At 49.9% G+C, this 17,533-nt stretch overlaps 1 long non-coding RNA gene across 1 annotated transcript in view; it reads right to left on the bottom strand.

Annotated features, from left to right (window-relative positions):
• Positions 1–432: 432 nt before the first annotated feature.
• LOC123580947 overlaps positions 433–17,533 on the bottom strand; it is a 168,481-nt gene continuing 151,380 nt past the window's right edge. The window contains exons 3-4 of the long non-coding RNA XR_006703544.1: positions 3,810–3,878; positions 433–2,796 (exon numbers count right to left, since the gene is read on the bottom strand). This is a non-coding gene — a long non-coding RNA (uncharacterized LOC123580947). The remainder of the gene's footprint in view (positions 2,797–3,809; positions 3,879–17,533) is intronic.

The raw sequence follows: 17,533 nt of genomic DNA, 5'->3' as shown, positions 1-17,533 counted from the left end.
GCACGAGGTTTATCAGTAGTGTTCTTGGGAATATCACATGGGCAGGCAGGATCGGCCAGGGGAAAGCTGAGCTGTGTTGCATCTCAGTGAAGGTTGCGTGGACCCCAAAAGGAGCTCTGAAGCTGAGAGGGTCCTTCAGAGTTGTCCCAAGGTGGGGGCCTTTTCATCCTTGGATATGGGCTCCTCCAGGAGTGGGGCATTTTAGTGGCTTAAAAATACGTCCATGAATTGTCTAATATCCATCCCTCCAAGAGATGGAGCCTACTTCTCCTCCTTTTGAATGGAGCCTGGACTTAGTTGCTTCTAACAAAGAGAGCACGGCAGTCATGATGGCAAGACTAGGTCACAAAAGCCATCATGGCTTCTTTTAGGGCTTCCTTCTTGAAGGAAGGAAAGCTGCCATGTTGTGAGAACACTCAAGCAGGCCTATGGAGGGGCCCACGTGGTGAGAAACCAAGGCCTCCCACCCCCAGCCATTCTAGTGAGACACCTTTAAAAGCCAGTCCCCCGGCCCCAGGCCCCAGTCAGGGGACTGGGTCCAATGACTGCAGTCCTGGTCGACAGTTCGACTGCAACCTCATCAGAAACCCTAAGCCAGAACCACCCCCCTAAGTGGCTTTCAAATTCCTAATTCACAGAAACTTCAAGATAATAATTGTTGTTTTAAGCTCCCATGTTTTGGGGCAATTTATTACAGAGCATGAGTTACTGTTATACCTGTGATGTTGGGCAAGGTAGCTCTGACAGCCGACCGTTGGAGGCTCCCTGCTGCAGCATTTCCCTGCGATGGAGGATGGAGTCCTACAGTCCTAAAGAAGACACACCACAATGTCCATTCCAACCATAAAGAAAACACACCACCAAATAACAAACCGGGTTTAAAAAGACATGTGCAATTCAAATACCAACTCCTGGTGTTCCTAGGCATCTTGACGGTTTGGGTTTGCCAGTTTGGGGAGCAAAGGGGTAAGTGGCTTCATGGTCTGAGACAGCTATTTCATGTCAACTGGGATGCAGATTCAGACAGAGGAACCACATTCGAACCAAACATTATCCCACCGGACTTCTCAGGAGGTCTGGGGGCCATATTCTGGAATCCACCCACACCTGTCCACACCCCTCTTCTCTCACTCCCTTCTCCCCTTTTCTCCCTACATCCCAGAATTTCTCCAACTCCAAATATTTCTCCCTCTGTCATGCAGAGCACTTCAGCTCTTCTTGCCCTGCCTTATCTCATGAGCGGAAGTACCCCAATCGTTCCAGAAGCTCGGCAAAACTGAGAGCCTGCCACCAACCAGGATCCTCCAGTCTTAGAGGGCCGTTGATTCCTGTTACATGTGTGACAAATGGCAGCCAAAGGGTCAATATCTTTAATACTCATATAATAGCTCCTGCTTAGACATTCACTTATTTGTTTATTTTGATTTAAGATTATTTATTGAGGCGTGCAGGAAATGGAAAGGCTGAGACACAAAGTGAGGAAATAATGAGAAAACTTATTGTGTGTTATACTTACTCTTTTTAGATTTAAAAAATCTGGATGTGGGAATCAGTTACATGTGGAATCTAAAATCTAGTCTGAGTGCATTTAAACTGTAGATACAACAATAAATATTTACAAATCATTAAATTCAATCTAACCCAAGCCCTTGGAAAGTGCCAAATCCTCTCTAGAGCCAGTTACTGACCTTGTCTTTTCTACATATTCACATATAATTTCTGGCTTGAACATTTATTTTGTGCCAGACATTATTCTAAACACTTTACATTGATTTTAAGCGGAGTCTGCCAAGGGCCCCTGTGGAACAAGGGTAGTCCTCGAGGTGAGGGCCAGATCCCAGGTGTCCCTCCCCCGCAGTGAGAGACCATGGACGCTTATCTTCCCTTGCAGACACCCACAGAGGATGGGGCACTGAGGGCTGAGGCCTGGGGTTGGGAGCGTCAGGCTCATACCTGCCCTGTGAGGTCCAGGTCAAAAGAGTAGCCTGCTCTCCTTGAACCCTTGCTCTGCCACTTACCAGCTGCGTGACCTTGGGCGAGTCACTTCCCTCTCTGTGCCCCAGTTTCTACATTGGTGAGGTGGGCTAATAATATCTCTCATAGAGCTATTGTGAGGACTCACCAGGCTAATTCATTTGAAGCATTTAAAACAGTTACTGGCACCTACATAGCATCCCCAAATGATAATTAATGTTTGAAATTCTATTGTATGCCTCACTCATTTAAAAGCTATTTCTGAAAAAGGCACAAAGCATCATTCCTGTCCCCAGCAGTGCTTCTCCCAGGGCTCAGCGGTCAGTTGAGAAGCTGAACCATGTTTAGCACCCCCGGGCCTCTCTCTTCTGTCATTTCCTTTTCACAAAGAAGACTCCGGTTTAATCTGAAACACCCCAGCTGTGCTTTAGCCAGAGACTGACTGGTTTCGCCTGGGGGGTTAATGGAACCTCTGTTTTGGGGGCTCCACGTCCCCTTCCAAATCCGTAGGGCCTGCTCCATGGCCGGGAGTGTGAAGAGGCTGGCTCCCTGGGCGCGGGGGTGGACACAGGTTAGGCTCAGAGGCAGCTCCCAGCCGAGCTCCTGGAGCCAGCGGCCAGGCTGGGCGGACTCTGAGGCAGCCTCCTCCGCCAGCAGAGTAAGGCTTTCCACACAAAACAGTTTTCCCAATGGCCTCCGGATGTCTGCGTTCCGCCTGGATCAGCGCAGGGTGACTCCCAGCTCCATGCCAGGAGCCGTTTGACCTTGGGCACGTGCACTCTGAGATGGTTTCCTCACAGCTGAGATGAGGGTAACACCTACCTGCCCAAACATGACACATTATCAGTCAAAACTTGCTACACAGTGCCTGCTATCAGGTTTTGGTAAACACTCTCGGTGTCTCTTCATGACTGCCTGGGCCGTGGCCTCCACCTCAGAGATAAAACTCCCTCCTTCTGTGCGTAGTCCAAGCAGATTTCCCCCAGGTGCCGCCGACCTCACAATGCCTGGTCTTAGTTTAATATCTCCTTAATGTTCTCCTTGTAGGGCTTCCCCCCCGAGATAGCATCCAGGAACAGGACAAGCTCTTTCAACCCCTTCATGTTATAGGAAAAAGATCTGAAGCCCAGAGAGGAAAATGGCCAGCCCAAGACCACACCCGACAGAGCTGGGACCACAGCCTAGGTGTGGGGTCTCCCAGGCCAGGGCTCCCTCTCCTGGGGGTCTTGGGCACATTCCTCATGGTCTCTCCCTCCATTCTTTATTCCTTGTTGGCACTGGCTTTCAATTTATGCTGGGCTTGCACAGGAGAGGAGATTCTTTTTTTTTTTTTTTTTTAATTTTTTTTTTTTTTCAACGTTTATTTAGTTTTGGGACAGAGAGAGACAGAGCATGAACGGGGGAGGGGCAGAGAGAGAGGGAGACACAGAATCAGAAGCAGGCTCCAGGCTCTGAGCCATTAGCCCAGAGCCTGACGCGGGGCTCGAACTCACGGACCGCGAGATCGTGACCTGGCTGAAGTCGGACGCTTAACCGACTGCGCCACCCAGGCGCCCCAGGAGAGGAGATTCTTGAGCAGGGCCAACATGCATAAGCACAGTGAGCATGAAAAGGGGTGGGGGGCCAGTGATCATTCATGAGGAGGCCAAGGCCAGCCCCTAAGCCAGGTGCCAGGGCAGGGAAATGGGCAGCAGGTGGCCTCAGATCATCACAGCAAGTCTGCAAGATGCTTTTGTGGTCAGGGGCCAGCCATCCTAGCTAGGAAAGGCTGATGCTTGGCGGGAGGGTGGGAGGAGTGTTGTGGTAAGGGTGGTTTGGGGTTGTGGAACACTTACCCGGGCCCAGGTCCACGCACAGCACTGATCCCCATCCCAGGTCTGGCTTCGCCTGCACTCTTGCCCTGACTAGGGACTAAAGGAGAGAAATGACATCAGAACTTGGAATTCAGGGCTTACCTAGATATTCGAAACCTTTAGTTCCAACCTTTCTGGGAGTCCATTCTTTCTTCTTCTCTACATCCTCCTTCTCCATTTCCTCTCCTTTTGCCAATCCCTCCAAGAGGTTATCCAGGCAAAGCATGTAAATGGTCCCTTCATTAGCCCACCACGGCATCCCACTCTTGTACTTCCTTCTCTCGGAGCCATTATTCCTCCAGTTGGTGCCTGGATGTGTCTTTCCTCCTCTCTATGGATTCAAATTTCACCAGGCCCTCAGATCCAGCCCAAGTCCTGCCTCCTCAAAGAAGCCAGCTTCAAATGCTTCCCTGATCCTGCCTACTTCTGAGAGTGCATTAAACCCATTGCTCCACATGGCACCAAGGCAGCAGGTGAACTTCCTAGGGGTACCAACCTCATCCCGCTCTGTTCCCACACAGGGCTCAGACATAAGAGGCACGTGACCTGGGGTGCTCATTAAAAATTCAGAATCCCAGGCCCTATTCTAGCTCTATGAAATAGAATCATTGGGCAGGGGGCCAGGGAATCTGCTTTGGCAAGGCCCGTGAGTAATGGCCATGCCCACTTAGGTTTTAGAGCTTGTGAGGGGGTCCCAGTGTATCCCTCTTCTCACCTCATGAACCACATACATCAGACAGTTTGATGAAACACTTATTTCCTGACATCATAGGTGACATGAGGAGGAGAGAACAGAGAGGGTCACAGGGGGAGCAAAGAGAGAAAAGGGTGAAGGTAGACATGGGCTCCTCATAAGCTCAAGGTTGCCTGCAAGGTCTCCAGAGGGAACAGGGATGCCCCGTGAGGCTACCAGAAGCCTGGTGAGGACGGGGTGTGGTTGCCTCCCCACTTTATGGACAACCCTTCACTTCGCCCCTGGGAGGAGGGAAAGGCTTTCAGGTGCCAGTGGTAGCCCTAGTCAACCAGGGCTGGCTGCAGACAAGGGGGAAGGTGGCCAAAGACAAGAGGGTCTAGGAAGGGAGAGTGAATAAAAGGGGATAGGTCAGGGACAGCGAGGTGAGGAGGGACCATCCCTCTGGAGAATGGGACCTGAGGACAAGAGTCAAATAAGAGAGAACCTTGTCTGGATGTTCAGCAGATAAAGGATGAAAAAACAGCTTGTCTGGCTTCAAAAGAGATGGGCTAGCTCTCACTGATCCTGAATGAATTAGAGTTTTGCTGTCATGAGGCAGAGAGCAGAGCAGGGACCTTCTCTAAGCCCCCTTCTCCCCAGAGCACAAGAACTAGAGGGTCCTTGTTCAGGTGAGCAGAGGAAAGATGAGTTGCAGACTCGAATGGGCTTGCAGGCCGGCCTAAGTCCCTTCCCCTCTCCCTGGGTTCCGATGCTCACAAGTGGTTCTAGGTGTGTGACCCCAGCTGGGCTAGGAGGCCAGCTGCCTTTTGTTCTTCCCTGGAGCATACTGTGGGTGAGATAAGAGATAGTGGGGAGGTCCGGCACAGCCACAGGAGCCATCAGAGAGCAACATTTGTGCAGAGGGGCATCTGCTCCCAGGCCCCACACCCGCCTCAGCCGGGCCACCAGCCTGGTCAAACGCACTTATTTATGGGGGTGGTTTAGAATAGCTGCAGAAAGAACTGAGAAAGGGAAGGGATTGTGGGCTGGGATAGTCAGGGAAGGCTTCCGGGAGGAAGGGAGTGAACTGGGCTTTGAAGTACGAGCCAAGTTTGAAGGATGGATGGAACTGCTCTTCCCCCCCACACCCACCCCCGATTTCTATAAAGCAAACCTTAGAAAAGCCACTCCTCATTGTGTGACAGTGTCCTTGTTTCCCATGGGCCTTTCTGCACCTCCCAAAAGTCCCAGCCGTGCCTGGGTGGAAAGGAGAACATTGGAGGAGGCTGTGCTTCTGCTTAGGCCCCAGTCTCGTGTTTACAACTATTGAGATGGGGGCCCGGGATAGGGATGCTGGGTCTCTGGGGAAACCACTGCACAGAGCAGAGCCAAGGGGACAGGGAGGCAAGTCGACATTTCCAGAACAGAAGGGGGCTTTCTTCCTTCCTATTCACCCTGGGAAGGCTTTCATCCTGGCAGGCAGGCACAGGGCACTGGGCTTGGGGTGGTGCCCTGTTGTCTTTGGCGTCTGAACCCAGGCAGGGAGGGTGACAATAGGTATAGTGTTTCCCACACGCTGTGTGCCAGGGCCTGGCCTTGACAATGCTCAGTGTTGATGGCTGTGCGGAGCTGGGCGAGAAGATCGTCTGTAGGGGAGCAGCATGGAGGAGGCCTGGCTGTGAGGAACAAGACCACCCTTTCCCTGCATCTCTGAGGCAACCCTGAGGCAGGCTTCCCTCAGAACCTGCTCCTTTCTTGGGATTCAGAGGCGCTTTGGTGGCTTAATGAGAACGTGCTGAGGGTGTTTCAGGAGTCCCCATGTGCAGCTATATCCTGACTCTGAATTCAGACTGACCCTAGGTGACCTCAGGTTGCCCCTGACTCTGTCTTCAGGCTAGTGCCGGAGGCAGGGAGAGGTGGGGAGTGTGGCTTGGCATCACAAGTGCTAATGCTTTCCTGCGTGCTGGGCGCTATTCTGGGCACTTCCTATGGATTCCTGTATTTAAATCCGCACAGCAACTCAGCAAGGCAAGCGTTGCCATCACGGAGGTGGAGGCCCAGCGAAGTGGAAGAATGTGTGTCACATTCCACAGCGAGCAGGCGGCAGAGGTGGGGCTGGAGCTCAGGTGGTCTGGCACCCAAAGCTGGTGGTTGCCCGCCATGGTGGGCCCCGCCCCTGCCGCTGGGGAGGGAGGGAAGGGGAGAAGGGCAGCACTTAGGCTCCCCTGGCAGGGGCCGCATCTTCCTGCCCAGATGACAACACACTCATCGCCCAAGAGATGGCAGACGAGGGGAGGAGCAAAACTGGAAATGATCTAGCTTTCCATCCTCATCTCTGGGCCTCAAGTGACCCCGTGCTGTCCCTGGAGCTTTGGAGACCACAGCTTATCCTTGCCGCTTGGATATCTGTCTCAACTTCCTGCTTCCCCAAGCCTTGCCCTTGTCTAACCATCCATCCACTCATTCAGCATTACCATGTGCCCAGTGGGGGCAGCACAGTGATGGGTGAGGCTCCCTCGTGCCTCAATCTGATGGAGCAACAATTAAACCTATCATCTATCTATGTATCTATCTATCTATCATCTATCTATCATCTATTATCTATCTATTGATCTATTCATCTATTATCTATCTATTATCTATCTCTCTATCTATCTGACACAGTGAACAGAGCAGAGCATCTGGGAAGGGAGAGTAGTTGGGGAAAGCTTCCTGGGAGAGGGGGTACCTTAGTTCAGTCTTGAAGGAGACAGGGGAGCTAGCCAGGTGCAGGCTCGGGGCCACAGGCAGTGCATGGACAGGGGACAGGGCTGAGGCCGCAGGGCAGGGGCCACTTGGGAGTTGCCATTTGGAGAGCAGGGTGTGAGGGAAGTGGAAGGAGGGAAGCTGCAGTTAAGTGCAGCTAGCCTCTAGTGGGGGACCTCGGAGGACATTCTGGAACGTGCTTCCCCAGGCCGAGACAACTCAGTGTTGCTTGAGAGGGTGCCAGGAGGGCTTTCCGGGGGTGTCCTTGGAGTCCTTCTCCTCACCCAGGAGCTCCCTTCTGCAAATGGCCATCCCTGCTGAGGGGCCTGTGGGCCACCCCCCCCCCCTACTCCATGAGTCACTCAGGTGCTTCAAGGTGGTTTTCCCAGGAGATGGGAAAGCTACCTGTGAGCCCCGAGGGTCTGTGCATTTTGGCAAGAAGGGGCCAGGCTGCTGGGTGGCCCACTTGTCTCGTTGAAAAATCAATAGAGGAACCTATACCTAAGGAATTCTAGACACAAGGTGAAATCAGACAGATATGTATATGGATAACTCAATATATAGTCAAATAAAAATATGCCAAATCTAAAAAAAAAAAAAAAGAAAAAGGAAAAGGACCTTTTAGCTAAGGCACAGACTGCAGCATTTATTTGCTGCCGGCTGAACCTCTAGGCTTATCACAGAATCCATGCACCACAATGGCAACCCATCGCCCAGCCAGCCAGAGTGAGGGGGCCAGTCGTGCACAGAGGAGCTGGGGGCAGGGTGTTTTCAGTTCCTTTGCTGTAAGGAAGTGTCCCTTTCAGCAGAGTATTCTGTCTTTAGGAATAGCTAAGGGACCAGAGAGAAGCAAAAATAACAATCCTTTTGTGTAACATTTACCACTCCCAAGGAGAAGCCTCAGATGCTAAGAATCAGTGCCTTTATAAAAATTAATATTTTTAGCAGGAGATTCTGTTGATGCTTCCTGGAAACCACAGAGAAGGAGGCGTTGGAGAAGAGAGAAAAGGAGGTGAGGGAGGGAAAGGAAAGGAGGGGCGGAGGAGGGAGGCAGGACTCCTTGGGTCCTAGACAGTCTTATTTTTGTAGGTTCTACCCCAGAGTATATAAAAGAATTAAAATGCACCCACATCCCACATTAAATGGAATTATTTTGCTATAAAATACTTGGAAAGAATTTTTATAATTTTGCTTTTGAAATTATTTGGCTGAAGTTTACTCATTTAGTTTACAATTGGCTCCAACTTCCCAGCCATCATCACATACACGCAGGAATCTGTACAGGGCGAGAAAATAAAAGGTACAAATTGTTTTCAAATGGAGGAAAATTTTCATGAGTATCAAATGGAACAATTAATGACGTTTGAATGTATTCATTAAAATTTTATTGTTTCCAATTTTGCTCTTTTCTATTTTGGAGCAGCTTCATTTTTCCCAGGTTGCAATGTTTGATGAGCAGAGCTCATGGGTCACAAATACTTCACTTTATAGGGTTTACTTTCCTGTGAAAGGTTTACAGTAAAGCAGTCCTGGAAGGGGTGAGGGGGACCGAGCTCATACGCAGGAGGCTTGTCTCATCTGTAGGCTGGGCCATTTTCTTCTAGATGGCTCTTCCTCTAGCTGCCCTGCCCGTTAAGCCAGAGCCCACTCACTGGACCAGGCAAGGGCGAAGGGTGGGAGGGAAGAGACCCCTGCCCAGGAGTCTGGGATAGGTACCTCTGAAAACCCGGGTCAACCTGTCACACCCAATTGTGGCCCTGGGTTATGAGAAACTCATCCCAGGCAGGGCGACTTCTGAGGCCACCTGGGGCCCCAGGCGGCCGCAGGGGCGCCTGCACTTTGTAACTTGGATTCCTTGTAACTAGCCCTGGGGGCACAGAGGAGGAGAACAGAAAGCCACTTGATGGACTCCTGCTTTCAGTCACTACAGAGGTTTTATGATCTGAGAGGTGAACTGGGGAGCAGCCCCAGACTATTTCATCTTGATACTAACATACTGAACGAAAATGCAGACAAACCATTTGGGTTTGGATTTTTTTTTTTTTTTTATTTATTTTTTCAAACAAAAAAGAAATAAAACTCAGAGCTCACTTCAGGTAGTGGCGCTGGATTTTGCAGCCTTCCAGGCGAAGCTGGAGTGGTCCCTGCCCGTTCCCCCCAACCCGCCCCCCCCCCACCCACACACACACAGCTTCCTGGAGGAAATCTTGCAGCTCAGCCATGGTGACCCCAGCACAGACAGAAGCCCTCAGGTCCGATCCCTGGGGCCTGGAACTGGGGGTCTGGAAGCCCTGCTGTGGGTCTGTAGGGTCCAGACTGCTGTCCCCGACTTTACCCACCCACCCACCGCGGGACGTTTGGGGCTCCCTCCCTGGCGGAGCGCCGCTGAAGGAAGTCACATTAGCAAATGAGGTGTTGTGATTGATGGGGTCTCTTCTGGATGTCAGGATGATGAATGGGCTGCAGGAGTGGGCCTGACCACAGGATGGGGGGCCGTGCCGAGACCACACCCAGCAGAGCCCCGTCACGCAGGGACTCTGTGCTAACATGTGGGAGAGACACATTGCATGTTGAATGAATGGTCTGTTGATGAAAACTTCAGTATAAAGTCAGCACTGTGTGGGGGAGGCCAGGGGAGGCTGGATGCTGTCAACTGTTTTCAGAGGCACTAGAACACGGTGAGTGAGACCCTGATTTTGTAGTCTCTTGAATTTCTCTGAAGCATTCTCCCATTTTTCCAAGTTCCCTCCACAGATGCCACTGACTATGGGTTTAGCCAGGGTAATGCTAGGGTTAAGTTAACCCCTAAACATCAGTGTCTACACTCAACTGTGGCTTGTTGCAGTCCAATGTGGGTTAGCCCGTGACTTTCCTCCAGGTGGGGATTCAGGGACCCCAGCTTCTTCCATTTGTGGTTCCATCATCCCACATGCCCCCCAGACCTTTCCAACTGTCCAGGGGACAGGCGTGTATGGAGAAGACATGTTTCCTTTTGAAACCCCTTAGCTGGAAAGTGATGATTCCCATATACCGTTGGTGAGAATTAGTCACAAAGCACATCATACACCTGGAAGAAAGGGGGGCCAGGGGCACTGTCTCATCAGACAGATGATTCTCAGAAAAAGAAAAATCTCCGTTTACTGGGAGGGACAGTAGAAGGTGAGCCATCTTACTATCTGCTCTTCAGAAGCATCCATCCTTGCCATCCTCCTCCATTATCCAAAGCTAACACACACGAACACACACATACACACTGTGCTATGTTCCAGCCATGGCTCTCCCTGCTTTACATCTTTTAAATCATGTAATTCTCACAACACCCTACAAATAGATAACCTATTTCATCGGTTCCAAGATATTTTTTTTTTCACACTTAGCCTCTCTGAAATCAGACTATAAGCAATGACATCTTTCATTCACTGTCAGGCAATATTCATCATGGCTATGTGTGGAAAACCTTCCTCTGACACTTTCTGGAAAGATAAAGAGAGTTCCAGCATCTACAGTATTAGGAAACCGATACCCAGAGAAGTTTAGCAACTTGCCCAAAGTCACACAGCCAGTGAGTGATGGAGCTGAGGTTTGAAGCTTGGCGTTTCCCTCCCCTCTGCTTCCAATGGATTGCAAGACTTGCTCCCAAGAAACCAGCCATGTTTATGAGCTCCCTTCTCTGAGACCCCCTCCTTGGAGGCTGAGAGGATTCCTGACCTTCTGTGGAGAGTGAAGAGGGGTATTTCTCCACATCCAAGATCAGGGTCCCCAAATCGGCAGAAGCCAGGTCTTGGCTAGAGTGATGGGGCTCCAGTTACAAGGACATCCGCTGAAGCCAGGATGCCTGCTGCATTCTTGCTTGGCTGATAATTTAATCTCTGAAAAAGCAACACACAGAACTGGCAGGATACACCGAATTCTGATCAACTAAGAGACGTGCGGTGGTACATGAAAGGATGCGGACCTAGGAAAAGAGGGGACTTTATCATCCCGGCATTCACAATGTCGCAGGAAGGGAGTGGTTGTGGTGGGTGGACCTTGAGAAAGCAGAGAGTTTCCAAATAAAGAAATATAGCGGTCTGGAGAAGGGCACTCAAACAATCAATATGGCCCCATGAAAAACTCAAAACAAAGAAGAAAAACAAAAACTACCATCAACAACAAACAGGGAATAAGGTGGTGGGAAAACAATCCCCCTCCCACAAAAGAAAAGTGTCCTCAGGTCAGATGATACAAAGTGTGTCGGGGCCACTCCAGAATATGTCAGAGCTTAAAAAGAGACTTTGATGAGAGAGATGGCTGAACCCTCACCTCCTAGAAACACTCCCACCTTCCTGGGAAAGCAAGCCTCCCTGGGAACTGTGTGTTCTCCTGACCATCAGGATAGAATTCGGATGCCAGAGATGGTGAGGCCAATGTCCAGCAAGAGAGGGGAGAGAACAGCTTCTCTAGTTACAAACCATCAGCAGAGCCGGCCCCATCCCGTGTGGCACATCAGATTCTGTGACCCACCCTCCCCCACCATCCCTGGCCTGTGCCATCCACCCTGTAGATCCCTGCCCCTGGCCACACTCACCGTGGGTACCACTGCATGGCATCATGCCCACTCTCCAGCAGGAGCTCCCCAGGAACCTTCTAGGCGCCCTCACATACAAAACCAGGAGTGCAGGAGAGCTGGCACCGTAGGGGATGAAGCTGGAGCTGATGAGGGCTCCCAGTTTCCCTCAGCGACCAGCAGCCCCGAGGTCCTGTGGGACCCAGTGACCCTCTGTACTAAAGGCCAGCTCTCTCCCTTCCTCCCCACATCGCTGTCCCTCCTTCCTGCTCCCTGGACACATTCCTCAGTAAAATGCCTTCACTCAATCTTTGTCTCAGAAGCTGCTTTCTATAGGGTTACTGAAAGTTTGGAAAATAGAATAAATTGCCCTTAGTTCTGTCTCCTTAACCCAGTTTCTACAATATTTGGATGCCCACTAGGCATGTACATGATTTAACATATTTACCCTCATGGGGTAAACACCATTTTGTGGCTTGCTTTTTGAGTTCACATTACATCTCAGTTCCCCCAGCCCCCTGTTTTTAAAAATAATTATTGTTTTAATAATATCCATCCGGTTCCACGGAGAGTTTGTACCACCATTGACTTTGCCATTTCCCTGCATCTGGACTTTTAGATCACAGCAGGTAACACCGTGGTGGGGTTACCAGGTCTAAACATCTTCATGGTTCTTGATACATGAAGGAATGTCTTTGACAGCCTATAGGAGAAAGCAAAGGTGCCGGGAGCCAGGGTCGCTTTGCGAAAGCGAATAATACCCTGCTGACCCCATTCTCCCTTTTGACCCGGGTACCAGAGACTGGGGCAATCTGTATGCTCCACTGCTCCAGCCTGAAACTGTCTCTGGTCATATTTTGTGACAAAATGGTGAGACTATAGATAGGATCGGAGATGGTTAAGTTACAATTCCCCAGTTACACTGATTACAAAGTTGCTAACCACACATAGGGAGGTCTCTGGTGGCCTGCCTCATTCAGCACTTTTGCCATGAACACGCAGGAAGATGCAGATTGCCTCTGCGTCACAATCATGGATGAAGCAACTCTAAGAGGGATGAATAATACATCGAGTTAAGACTTAAGACTTGAAAAGATCTTGAGAAGCTAGGAGGATGGACACTAACTCAGCAGGATGAAATGTTACAAAAAGCATTTAGTTCAAAAAAATCAACTGCATATGGACAGGATGGGGAAGCCCTGCCTTACTTAATAGTTGTTCATGTGAAACAGACCCAGAGACTATAGTTGACCTCAAGCTCAATGTGAATCATCTGTGTGGTGTGGCTGCCAAGGAGACTAATATAATCTTGGGCCACGTTAAGAGAAGTATAATATTAAGACCAGGGGAGGGGGCGTTCCCACCAGGCTCTGATTAATCAGACCACACTGGGAACATCGAGTCAAGTTCTCTAAGTCAGTTTCTCAGTGGAACACTGACAAATCCATTCCTTCATAAAGCATTTATTGAATGTCCAACACGGTGCTAGTTGCAAAGGGTACACGGGTGAATGAGACGTGGCTCTCTGGACATGCAGACCTCACAGTCTCATGCCATCTGTTGGTGTTCGGTATTTCACATACTATTTAATACCTTACTTATAAAGCAAAAAGATATTGTGTCAGCTGTGCTGAGGATCTTTTAAAGGAGTCACATGCACACCATACACTATAGTAGTCTTCATCTGAGGTAGAAAGTTAATACAAGCTCCATCTGCCATCCCAAGCCCATCTCACGTAATTTTGTGCCTCTGTTCCCTTCACCCCATCCCATCCCAAATATCAGGCTGTAAATTCTTGTCACCTGGCTTTGGGCTGGAGTAATTCCAAGATGTGTTTGCTCTGATGGGTATGCTGAATTGGCCTCAGGGTCAATCCTTTGAGAATGCCTTCCTGTATCGCAGAGTCCAGAAAGTTAAACACTACACTTCCCAGACTCCCCTAAAGCTATGATTCTGGATATAAATTAGATCTTGCCAACTGGACATGGAATTTGGAGAGTGGAATTGCGGCGAGGAGCCATGTTCCCACCACGTCAGCTCTTGCTTTGGTCAAACATGATCAGGACCAGCAATGTTCCAGTGTTCAGTGATATCAATCGGGATGGCCTCCACTGTGCCCACTATCAAATAATCCCCAAGTCACATGGCTGGGGCTACTAACCCCTGCTTCTCCCACTTGGGGACTCAGATGGCAAAGCAACCATTATGGTTTCCCACTATGAGGGACCTATAAAGTTGATGGGGCAGGTATCATCAGCTCCTTGTTTACTGAGGAAGGAAGTGAAGCCTATGGAATTCAAATGACTTATCCCAAGACGCAGAATCGGACTGTGGCAGAGGTGGGTTACAAACCCAGTTTTCCTAACAGTGCATAATCTGCCCATTAAACCACACGTCTACACCACATTCAGAGAAGCACATCACAAGGAGAGGACCAAGGAGTTCTCCACATAAGGTCTCACAAGGAAGACTAAAGACTGTTTGGAGAGAATGGTAGACAAGAGTTGACTAAAATACTTAAAGGGGTCCTGAAGCAAATTGCATTTTCTAAAAAATGGTCATAACAATATTTCTGGTCCCACATGCTCTTCCAGAAGCTTGTCACTCCCCCAACAGGAAGCAGAGACCATTCCCCCACCCTTGAACCTGGGCAGGACTTTGGGCCTGTCTTGCTGGATAGAATGTGGTGATAGTGATGCCATGTGACTGTTAAGGCAGAGCCACAGGAGTCGACACCGCTCCTGCCTGGCTCTCTTAAAATGCTCACTCTTAGAACCTAGCTGCCATGTTGTGGGGAAGCCCAGCACATCAGAGACCATGTACAAGCTCCTAGCTGACAACCTCAGCTAAGGTCTTAGCCAACAGCCAGCATCAAACCTCAGATAATATGAACAAATGGACCTTGGGATGATTCTAGCTTCCAGCTTTTGGCCCAACCCAACCAATGCCACGTGGAGCAAAGATGAGCTCTTTCCCCTGAGTCTTGTCTTGTCCAAATTTCAGATTTGTAAGCAAAATAAATGCTATTTTTGTTTTAAGCCACTAAATTTTGTTACATTAGCAATAGATAGCCAGGACAGGTGCCCACATTCAAGAGGAAGTCCATTTATTCTACATAGTTGTTCATTCACTGGGTTAAGAATCTCTAAGTCACTGCTGCCTTCCATGATTGGGTCCTGAAAGTTCATAGGTAACTAGGATACCATCTCTCACCTTGAGCTGCCTGCAGTTTTGTAGGGGAGATATATAGGCAATGAGGTTCACTACAATCTGCTGACTACTAAAACCAGAGCTCTGGGTGGAATACAAAAGCAAGTTCAACTCTCATTGGGCAAGTTAATAAAAGGTTCACGGAGAAAATAACACCTTGTGCAGGTCTAGGCTTCACAGGGGTTCTGTGAGAAGGAAGTGAGGAGAGCATCCAGCAGAGGGGACAGCGAGTGCAAGAGCATGGAGGTGTGACTGGCGTGACATGACCGGGGAAGAGAGGCACTCAGCACACTGCAAAGAATGGACTGGAGGGAAGAAATCAGAGTCGGGGGAGCCAGAAGGAGATGGTCATCATCATCCTGGCAGGGGCAAGCAACCTAAGAGACTTCAGAAAAAGAGTCAAGGTGTTTGGTGACAGCCTCGATGAGAGAAATGGGGGAGAAAGAAGCAGCAATTACTAGTATTTCTGGCAAAGGAAACTCATTGGTTGAAGTGGGGAACTTTGAAGGAAGAGGAATTTGGGAAGGAATTGATGAGTTTGTTTATGGATTTGTTGATTATGAGATGTGTGTCAGAATGACTTCAGCCAAAGGTAACAGAACACCTAACTGAAAGTGGCAAGAAGTTCGGTGGTCCCAGGGTTACTTCATTGGTTCAAGCACGTCATCAGCGATGTGAGATTCATCTGTACTTCTGGTCGGCCAACCTCAGCACACTGGTCTGGCTTCTCGTGGTCACAAAGTGGCAGCTGGAGGTCTAGGCACTGCCTCTAGATGCTAACTTCTAGCCAGAGAAGAGCAGAGTTTCCATTCATGAACCTAGTTTAGTAGAGAGGAATAACGGTCCCCCAAGCCCTCAGGTCCACTGATCAAAATGAAGTCACAGGTCCTTGCAGCAGCAAGGGAGGCTGAGGAACAACCGTGTGGCCTTTACAGCCCCTATGAGGGAAGTGGGCTCTGACAGAGGAAAAGGGCAGTGAGGGAAGAACGGCTGTGGGGGATGCCCCAGCCAGGTCTGCTGTGGGGCACAGTGCTCAGGGAAAGACGGCAAGCATTCACGTATGCAGAGAGCATCCCACATCAGAGATTTTAAAGGTAATGTTGCTATGTATGCTTTTTAACTATTTCTTTGAATGCTGTGCTAGGCACTTCACATAATTCTTCATTAAGTTTCCTAATACCCTAGAGGGACTTGAATCACAGGCAACTGGAGGCTCTTTGAAACCACATGGTTTGGTTTTGTTCCTGTATGGAGCGTACAGAAAAGGTCTTTGAGGCGCCCAGCACTCCTGTGGGGTCTCTCCCCCATCTTCCCTGAATGGATGAGTAGAAACAGCCTCTCTTGTGCCAGTGTCCTCAGGGGAGAGCAGAGCCTGGTTTAGTAGAATTCTGGAGGCAGGGAAAGGGAAGCCTCTGAATGCGGACAAGGTGCTTGGGGGCCCAGTTCAGCCCTAGACACGTGGGGAGACCCGGAGCCCAGATGCAAAGAACTGTGCCTCTCCAGGGATCTGGGGATCAGAGAAATGCCAATGGTGCTGAGCCGAGAGAGAAAGCAGACTGAACCAGGAGCCTGACGGTGAGTCTGTCGGGGGACAGGCTAAGTTGAGGCAAGGGGCTGGATTTGTCATTCCCCTCAGGTCTCTCTCTGTAGTGTACATGCCATGATGGGGAGCCTGCTGGGGAGCCTGCTGCCCACACCATTGCAGGGAAGGGACTGGAGGACACAGTGAAGGGGAAAAGCTTTTGAAGCGATCCCAGTGGGTGGGGCCACAGAACGTTACCTAGAGAAGTAGCCCCTGAGGAAGTACGAATGGACCTGGATGTGTTTGAATAATATCACCAACTTCTTCCCACTCACCTGAGTCTGAGGCCTAAGCTCACACCAGCTGAGGGAGCTCAGCCTGTGTAGGGTCCAGGGACCCTGCAGGGGACTATGGACCCAGGCTAGCATCATGCATGGCCATGGAAAGACAGCGGTGCCAGCCAACATTCCACCTGCCTGCAACGGGCCCCTCCCACCTTGGGTGGGAGGGGAGCAGGACAATGGGGCTAGTTCTGACCAATGCATTCATCAACTGTTCCATCACCTGCCCTCTGAAGAGACGACAGAGTCCCAGAATAAAGGGGCCTGAAACAAGAGTGGAAGATGATTGCCCTGAAGAGTCTTAACTGCAGACTTTGAGTGAGAGAAAAACAAGCCTTTGTTGTATTAAAATGTGGGGGCTATTTGTTACAGCAGCATAACTTATTATTCCCATACACAGTATGTACCCAATACCCATCCATTTGAATTATAGCTACTGACTGGTTATATGAACTTGGGCCAGTCCTTTCCTCCCTGAGCCTCAGTTTCTTCATCCGAAAAGTGGGAGTGGTTACACTGCTTTATAGGATTGTCACAAGGACCGAATGTGACACTGTGTGGCTCATTATGGGACACACACACACTTCTTGTTCATTTCACTCCCTCTGCCGTGAATGAGATGCAAACAAGTAGGAGGGCAAAGACCCTGACCTGAAGAAGGTCCCAGT

This window comes from Leopardus geoffroyi, chromosome A3, assembly GCF_018350155.1.
Source record: "Leopardus geoffroyi isolate Oge1 chromosome A3, O.geoffroyi_Oge1_pat1.0, whole genome shotgun sequence".
NCBI lineage: Eukaryota > Metazoa > Chordata > Mammalia > Carnivora > Felidae > Leopardus > Leopardus geoffroyi.
This window is presented reverse-complemented; position numbering and strand designations above follow the sequence as displayed.